The 9,455-nt window shown below is 42.0% G+C and overlaps 1 protein-coding gene across 19 annotated transcripts in view; it reads right to left on the bottom strand.

The window, feature by feature from the left end:
* The window catches only part of PRRC2C (proline rich coiled-coil 2C), a 78,431-nt gene extending 69,175 nt beyond the window's left edge, over window positions 1–9,256 (bottom strand). For all 19 annotated transcript variants that reach the window (XM_065673945.1, XM_065673944.1, XM_065673931.1 and 16 more), the window contains exon 1: window positions 9,108–9,256. The gene's annotated coding sequence lies outside the window, so the exon portion shown is untranslated. The remainder of the gene's footprint in view (window positions 1–9,107) is intronic.
* Window positions 9,257–9,455: the final 199 nt, after the last annotated feature.

A 9,455-nucleotide genomic window follows, 5' to 3' on the forward strand; every position in this document is an offset into this window, starting at 1 on the left:
CAGTTTTCTAGAAAATTTACATCTTCTGTAAAGGAAGGACAAAAGCTTTGTATTGCAAAATTTACAACTAAAATAGATTTTATCATTTATTCAGAATTTCAGAATGAAACAGTAGGAGAATAGAATTCTTTCATTTACCAGAAGTTAGAAAATGAAAAAGGGCATAATTATCACACCAGAGTTTAAAAATGGAAAAGAAAGAAAAAGCCTCTATTATTTTCTACAACTTCCTAGTCTGGAATTTCACTAGACTTATCACTACACCTCCATTTCCATCACTCACACAAAGCCACACATACTCCCCCCCACCCCGAACACCCAAAGTACAGTTAAGTAAATTGAAGCATACCCACATAGCTTATACTAAAGTGAATATATAATACTCCCTAAAACTCATTCCGCTTAAAATATCAGCATCACAATTCTTCACTTAAAATCCAACATCTGCTATCTCCAACAGCAGGACCTTTAGACACAAAAGACTGCTACAGAAATCCCCTCCCATACTTACTCTAGCATTCAAGTATCTTCAAGAAGTGAAACATGCAGTGTCCAGACTCAGCTGTCATTTTCTAATCTTCTGTGTAGCCTCAGAAAACGGATGACTGGCTTGAAAGACGTTGACAGAAGTGCTTGTAATCTGGCTTCTGAGTTTAGAAAATTTACTTTGGACATTTTCTGCAAGCTGCTTTGCAAAATGAGGCATAGCTCTTTACGCCAAGATACTGATGGCGTTTCCACAAAACCAAATAATAAAAGAGAACAGACTTAACGGCTGAAGTTGTACACCATAGTTGCATGTGTCACAGGTACCATGAAGTGATGAGAATCAGAAACCCTGTATGTGTCAATAGACCAAATACACACTGGGTTCAGCATTCAACTCCACTGGAATGGACCAGAACAATCTTGGTGTAAAAGCACGCCAATCTCAACACTGATCCAGAATATCTTGCTTCTGTCCTTACAGTCATGATTTTGGAAGGTTGCCTTCATCCCACATAGCTTCCCACTGATGACTGAAGCAAACATGGACTCATGCTTAAAGAAATAGTTCTCTGTATGTCTGCTGGCAAACTCAAATAGTAATGACTGACAGGCTAGCGGAAGAAACTTACTTTTAAAATTCCAACTCAAAATTCACAGTTTAGATTGAGGCACAACAAAGCAGCAACACAAAACAAATCTTGTTTTTCACTGATACAGCAATTAAAAGCTTCCAGAGTTTGAAGAGACTACAACCTGTATTATATGAGAACTCCACAGTTACTACCTTCACAGTGAGGTATTACAGTGACCACAGAAAACATACTACAGCCTTCACTGGTATTATAAGCATCTAATTCATATACTCTACATAAGCCAGACTAGTGGGAAGAAATTAATACCACCACCACAGCTCAAGTAAAAATGATAGACTGATAACTACTAACTGTACTGTATTAGCAGCATTACTTCAAGACCCAGCCCTTCTTCAAGTTGAAGTATATTCAAACAGCTTCTTTGCCAGGATTTTTCGATATTCCAGTAGAGATTGACAGTTCATGCCGCACATAAGTGAGTACTAACACACCATAAACCTAATGCACTAACATAACACAGCTATTCTTGCCATGTTCTGATAATCCTCAAACATAAATTACAATAATTTAGATGTTTTGCAAGATTACTGAATGCATTTCAATTAAAAATGTAATATTCAAAATTTCTTTAGAGATCATGTTATAGGCAGGCTATTTTATTCCTTCTTAGTGTGACAATTTCTTTACAAGTCTTTATTTCTTTTTCACTAATCATTAGAGTGAATTTTTGTAGGACAGATTTTTTGATTTTCCAGTTTCATGCATATGGTTAAGAAATTTCATTAAATTGCAGTATTTTAATTGTGACAGAAGTTTTGAAGTGCTGGGAAAAAGCCAGGACAGGGATGGGAGAGTGAGGGAAAGAACAGTTTCTATACAATTAAAGAATTTTTAAAAAGCATCATAATGATATGCATTCTTGTTACTTCTGGGAACAGAACAATGCAAGGGCTTTCACCCAATTAGCTTTTCAACTTGCAGATGCCAAATGAGACTTATTCTCAAGATTTGCAAAAGCATTTATTAAAGAAATTTCCATTATTTAAAAGAATGAGAAAATGTCAAAGCTCTCAAAACTTAATCGCTGTCTATTTGAGAAAAAGATAAGGGAATAAAGGCAAATTCCTGCAGAAACAAGCTATGTACCTGTGATTAAAGTACTGTATTCAATAGGTCGGTAGGCAGCACTTTTCCCTGATTACAGAAAACTAATGTGATCTGTTTTACCTATCAGAATACTTCTTAGCTGAAAAAGCTACAACTATTCACTTGGCTTCTTACAAACTAATTTAGGTCAGTTTATCCCAACCACAGACACTCTAAAGGCATTTGTTAAGATTACAAGCAGTCCCTTAAAAAAACTACAAAGCATTTAGCATTCAGTCACAAGTACCACTTTGTTTCTTGCTTGCACACCATCAGTCAGAAGCATGGAAAGGCAAAAGTTAATAGCATTTCCACTCTTGTCACACACAGAGAAAGTGATGTGGGGAGTCTCCTTAGCAGCATCCCAAGTAGTGGTTGCTCTGTTAGGCTGAGAACAGGGAAGCAAAAGGGAAGTCCACAACAGAGCTGCAGAAGAAGCTACACAACTGATGATATACAGATGTCTCCACGTCTGTTCCAATGAGAAAATATTCCAATGGTCAGCACTTGTCCATACTTGTTACTTTTAGATATAACTGCACGGAAAGAATAGTCAGACCTGGTGGGTCTGATGATGGTGGGTTTGAGGATCTATTTGCAAGAATAAAGCAAGCAGAACTTCTTGCACGCTATAGCAAAAAAGGTATGAGCAAAAAATCTCCATATATTACTGGATTTTCTAAGAAAAAAAAAAGTCAGAAAACTACTGCAGTTCCCTTCTTCCCTTCTGGCTGTACTTCAGCAGATCTGATTCCAGCTGCAGGCTGAACAGTGCTCGGGATCTGCTCCTCTGCAGGCGGCTGTCTGGGATAAGTTACCAGAAACAACAGCTGAGCTGAACAAGTGTTGAGTCCTTAAGTCAGTCACAGTGCTTGGTGCAAAACACTTCCTTTTAGGAAGCTGATGAAAGATAATCAATAGGTACATAAAAATAGACCAGATTCCCAAGAGATGAGCAGCAGAAGTTGCAGCTATTTAAAATTACCCATCTCTCCACTGTTTCGTTTTTCCCTTTCATTTTAATACTCTTATTGCAAAAGACCTCACACTTCAATGCTATAAAACAATGCCATTTAAACTGATGGCATACTTCCAACTCTCTCCACCCGCCCCATGTTGAATTGACAGTGCAAGAGGGCAGGACAGACTAAGACAAATGTAAAGCTACTTCTTGCTGTGAATAACTTGAAGTACCTTTTTCAAGACTTCCATTTCCTGTTCCTTTACCACAATTTCCAAGGCTCACTGTAATAATTAACATTTCTTGACAGAGGAAGCAACTTGCAGTTTCCTCCCAAGGAACCACAAGTCACTGAGCATTTCTCTCCTTCTGCACCTTTAAAGTATCCCTGACCTTAGCTGCACGTAAGTAAAACTTCTTATACAAAACCTTGCTTTTCCAAAGCCCCTATTAATAGATCAGTTCTTAAGTAACATAAATAGTTACAGCTAATGTTTTTTACTTCAGGAAACAGTTAGATGTTTGGACAAGCTGTTCTGTTCATGAGCTCTTTCCGAATATTTTGGAAGTGTGTAAGAAGCACTCTAGGACTACAGCCTTAAGGATTTTCACTCCTCTTTAGAAGAGATGTGCCAAAATGAATTCCCTCTTCTCTAGCTATTTTTTCCAATTTTTTTCTGTTCACCTTCTTATGATACTTTTGTTACTGAAGGGTTCAATCTGAAGATGGAAGTACACTCATAAATGGTAGAAATGTATAGAATAAACAATTTTATACAGAGTTTCGTACAACCTTAGCACAATGAAAAAACCTAGTTCAGTTACTCTAATCACTTACGTAATGACTTAAAGTGACTTGTCACCACCACCCTCAAAACTTCTCACCTTGCTCAAGAGCCAGATTTCGTGTTGCCTGTAACTCCTACCATATTTCGAACCCAATTCATGTACATCAAAAAATGATCATAAATTCTCCTCTGTATTAAGAAATATTACAGCATATTTGTTTTTAAGGCTTTTAAGATACTCCCACTGTGCTAGTGTGAGCCAGGACTGCCAAATGTGCCAGCGTATGACACACCATTGACAGCATCAGTAAAAAAAAACCCTTCTCACTTCTGTGCATACAAAAGTGGTAGAATTTGTTCCTTGGTCTGATCCAGCTTGGGGAGAATTCATAGCTGCTCATAGTCTCTTCTACCTGCTGCCTGCCATCCTCCAGATATCTGGTTACATGTTTTTCCCTGTGACTTGCTAGTTTCTTGGAACGGAGACCATCTCCTCCTTCACTGAAAGGATGCCCAATGTAACAGATGCAGATACACTGAACAACAGCTCTGACAACACAGGTCAACTTCAGCCCTCTGCTTTAGACTGGATTCAATCTTTTTTATTTTTTTAACAAAACATAAGATGAGCTAAATCAGAAAAGCCTTATCAGCATACCAAGATTTATGTATTTGCCTTTCAGCATTATAGAGCTGATTTTCTATAGAAGTTAAAGTGCACCTGCCAAATGGCTAGAGATGAAGTTTAACATCTTCTGTTGCTTTTGTTCTCTGTTTATTCTTCAGGATAAAAAAAACCAAAAACCAAAAGAACAAAACCAACAAAACAAAACCCCACAAGTCCCTTGATACTTGGCTTTCAAGATGCAGTAGGTAAATAATTAAGGCTCAATATACTATCAAAATACTTATCAAGAAACCTTGCCTTATCTAAAGCTTAGTGCATACTACAAAGATCTGTGCATGCCGATAGCTTGATCCTGTGGCATGAGAGACATCTCTTAAGGAAGGCAACTCCAACAAATTAACCAAGTAGCTATGTCACAAGCCAAAGGCAAGTTTTTCTTACTTGCGTCTTTCCTACAGATTATTTACACATATTGGCAAGAGAAGGTGTTATTGTTCCTCCTTACTAGAGCACTTCTGCTGTGCACCTATATGTACACCTAGATAAACTCGTACAGGAAGCACAGGCTAACCTAAACATCTTACAAAACAAGCCCTGTAAATACAGTAACTGATTTTTTTGCAAAATGAAGCAATTAATGCATTGATCTTAAGACAGTGAGGTGCTTCAGTCAAATATACAGTTACTCTGAAATAGAAGAAATACATTAAGTCCTAACCTGTATCAAGGCTTAAATTGTGAGAAAATCATTGGCCTCTCAAACAAAATGAAGCTGTTCCTGCACTTCCGCCTTAGCTGAGGATTCAAAACGGTTGAGTAATTTTTCTGTCACCAGGAATAACTTAAACGATTACCCCTACAAATACAATTTACGTCTACAGTAATTTTGATATCTATGTTTAAATTTACAAACACCGAAATCTAGGAATATTAAAGTCACATGCTCACAAAATATTAATCTTAAAACAATCTGTAGCTGTTTATGTGATTCAAGAGGACAATCTAAAAAGCTTTGATTTTGTAAGTAGACAAAGTTTGATGTGCTAGCCTAAGCAAGCACTGCAGCAAAAAAAAACCAACACCCTGGTAACCTAGCCACTGCTGGTTTTACTATGAAAAGCCATTTGACATATCTGAGCATGACAAGCTATGTCTTATATCCCAACTAAAAATTGAGTAAAGCTGCCATTTCACCTGGGAATCAACTGTACATTGATTAGAGAAATATTTAATAGAACCCTCTTCTCTCAGTCACCCAATACTGGGTGATGCCACATTCTTCAGGCACTACTTGTGCTTTTGATGTACCTGAATATAAAGTGCAGTAACTCCCGTCTCTGATGCTATAAGCTACTGAAAGCGTAGCCTACATTATTTTCAAATACGCATCAGCTAAAATTATCACAATCGTACTTAGAAGGTATATATAATGTTGATTCTGCACTATAATTTTACTGTTAATCAAGACAGTGTCGGATATATAAAACCACAAACAATGTGAACGATATACAGCTTCTCCTTTTGATGTGTTTGTAATCTGTAACAAACTAACTCATTAGCATTTAGTTAGAATGTTATGTAATGGCTGAGGTATTTGTAATAAAAACAACATTTATGTTAGCGTGTTCTTCACAGATATAAAAGCTGTCTTCATCTGATTTTATTAGGATTTCATCTTCCTCTGCTCTTTATGCATTTTTTTCTGTGCAGTTTTCATGTCACTAACACACACAGTATTATTTCCGCCCACCTCCTCACAAAAATCTCAGCTTTAATTTTTACACCTGCTTTCACCCATGAGAAGTTTCGATGGGGTTTTGTGAAATCCAGACCCAAAAAATCCAAGGGCATGAAGCAGAGCGACAAAAAAATTTCCTACAGAAGATGAACAACTGGTTCTACCAGTAGAACACCACTGGCAGTCCCGTCATTACAAGCCCAGCATCCATCCCCAACTAGTGGAAAGGTGGTGCATTTTCAGGGCGGAGGTGTTTTGTGGTTGGTTTTGGGTTTTTTTTTTGTTTGTTTGTTTGTTTTGTGTTTTTTTTTTTAACTCAAACTCTCCATTACTGTATACAGCCTCTGAAGATACCCCACTCTTCCTTCAGCAGAAGGAAGAGGAATGTTTCTTTCTTCATTCACATCTCCAATATGCTAAACAAGGGTTTACTCTTCGCAAGAGCTCACTATAAAGGGTTTAGTCCTTACGGAAGTGCTACCTTTTTCTTTTTATCTTCACATCTAAGCTTCTTATATGCAACACCCTTATATGGTACTTAGACCACGTTTTCCACCCTCTCTCCGCTTTCACATCATTCCCATTAGCCTGGAAAATATTCTGGAACAAAAGGCTTGCACTTTCAGTAACCTGGGACACCTGGCTGAAGTCAACCCCATACAACATACCCACTGCTCTGACTTTTGCTTCTTTCTCTTACTGACATATAGCATTAATTCAGACAGAACAAAACCTACATGACAGCTCCCTTCAGAACTGCATCATCTTTTCCTTGATTGTTGTGGCCCATTTCACTTTCCCTAGTAGACTTCAGGATGTGGGGAAACAGGACCTACAGAAGATGCATACAAAGACTCCAGCAACTAAGTTAAAACTGTAGAGTGATGCAACTATTCTGCGCTACAAAAAGCTAGGGTTCCTGTTATGAAGTCTAAATGACAGTAAAGATATCATAAATTGCTACTAAACTGCAAAGAGACAAACTATTTATATTACTAAGACTCACAGAAGACACTTTGCATTTATTTATACATATTTTATAACCTATTATTTACCAAAACAATAAAATTTATGCAGGAAACATACACTAAGGCAGAGCTCTAGGTAACAGGCACACACACAGAGGCCATAATCCTAGTCTCCACACACAAGCAGTGGCCTGAGTGAACTAAGTTCTCACTTCAGTTTAAACAGATGCCTCTTAAGTACACATCTCCACCAAAGCAGTTGTACTCCTCACACGCTGAGCACAATGTTCTGAGGAACAAATTGCCTTTTCACTGAACATTTCACCAAGTTCAGAGAAGTCCCAGAACTTTGAGATTCCTTAGTCCCAAGAAGACTGTAGTAGCACCATTGCACTAAACCACCCCAAAATTACTGTTGAAGAAAAAGGCTCTAGACTATGTAATTCAGAAAAAAATGAGTTATTCAGCTCCTGGCAGTCAGTATTAAATGATAATCCTTTTGTTTCTCACTGATGGACAAATGAGATCATGTCCTGTTTCCTCCCCCCTTCAAAAGCAGTTTCTTGTCCGAGCAGAGCTCTTAAGACCAGACAATGGGTAGGCCTGATGCCTCACTGTAGAACAAACGAAGCTGTTAAAAATCTGAATCCTGTTCCTTCTGTTGGAAATTATGCTAATTTCTAATAACCTACCCATCTGACCCCTGTAATCAAAAAACAACTAGGAAAAATGATCCTTCCTTAATGACACAGTCCAAAAGCTTTCACAAAGCAACAAGCTTACAAAACACGTGTGAGAAGCAAAAAAAGAAAGAAACAGAAAAAAAAAAAACCCGAGTGTTCTGCTCGATGCCCCCTTCCCCATAAAGAGGGCCTGAACTGGAAAGTATCTGGGCCATCTTTAGCCCCAAGATTTTCAATCTCTGCATTTCTCTGTGATGGCTACCATTATACCCACTGCAGACTAGCTGCCTGAATTTCAGCAGTGTCATCTAACCATGCTCTCACCATCCTTCAAGCACTAACCATAAGAACACCCCTGACCCTGCTCACTCTACCCCTACAAATATCGCCCCTAAGAGCAGAAACAGTACCTTCCTGAACGGTGCTTCACCCAGTCCCACATCAAAACACCCAGGAATAGTACATCTCAAGAACTGCGGATGAATACTTCAGAGTTAGAAAACCAAAGCGCTGCGCGCGGCATGTGCCTGCAGCACCCCGAAGGCTCCCCTCGCCCTACGTTTCTGGAGAAAGAATCACAGCCAAAAATCGTGAAGGCAAACGCACGAAAGGAACGGCACATGTCTCATGTAATCGCCCCAGCGACCTGGGCCGTTAAAGAAAAAAAGGGGGGAGGGGATGCATCACGACACGGAAGAAAGGAGGGAGAGGGGGAGAAAACCCCAGCGCATTCGTTAAGAGCTGCCCCCAGCCGCCCCGGACACGGCAGCCCCCTTTCGCTGCCCGCGGGGGAGGCCCGGCGCGGGCGCGGCCGGCCGCAGGCGGCGATGCGGTGAGGCGCGGCCCAGGGGCGCGAAGCAGCCCGGCCCGCGCGCCCGCCGCGGGCCCAGCGCTGCGCCGCCCTTCTCCGCCCGACCGCGGCGGGCAGGGGGATGCCGACCCCACGGTGCATCCTCTTCCCCGCCGGCCGAGGCCCCGCGCCGCCACCAGGCCGGGCGGAAGCCGCCCCCGCCCGGGGCCATGCGGCGCAGGCCGCTCTCCTGCTCCTCCCAGCGCCGGTCCGCGCCGGGGACTCACAGGGCGCTGCGGATGGCGGAGGCGCCGCCGCTTTACCTGGCGCGCAGCGCGGCGGGCCGGCGCTCCGGCCTCCCAGGAGGCTCCCGGACTCGGCGAGGCCGCTACCGCTCCCGGCGCCGCGAACGCCGCGCCTCCGCCGCTTCCACACAGGGACCAAGATGGCGGGCGGCCAAGCCGGCGCCAACGACGTCTGACCTCACCGCGCCGCGCGAGCGCGCGCAGCAGCTCGCCGGCTCCGCCCCCGCGCCGCGGCGCACGTAGCCCCGCCGTGCCGCAGTCCGGCGGGCTCAGCGTGCGGCGCGCCCCCTGGCGGCGGGGGCTGGTGGGCGGGGCCGCTCCCTGGCTCCCGTCGCCCGTGGCGCGGCGCGCGCGGGGGCCGGCAGC

The sequence above is a fragment of the Lathamus discolor genome, chromosome 3 (assembly GCF_037157495.1).
Source record: "Lathamus discolor isolate bLatDis1 chromosome 3, bLatDis1.hap1, whole genome shotgun sequence".
In the NCBI taxonomy this organism is placed as follows: Eukaryota; Metazoa; Chordata; class Aves; order Psittaciformes; family Psittacidae; genus Lathamus; species Lathamus discolor.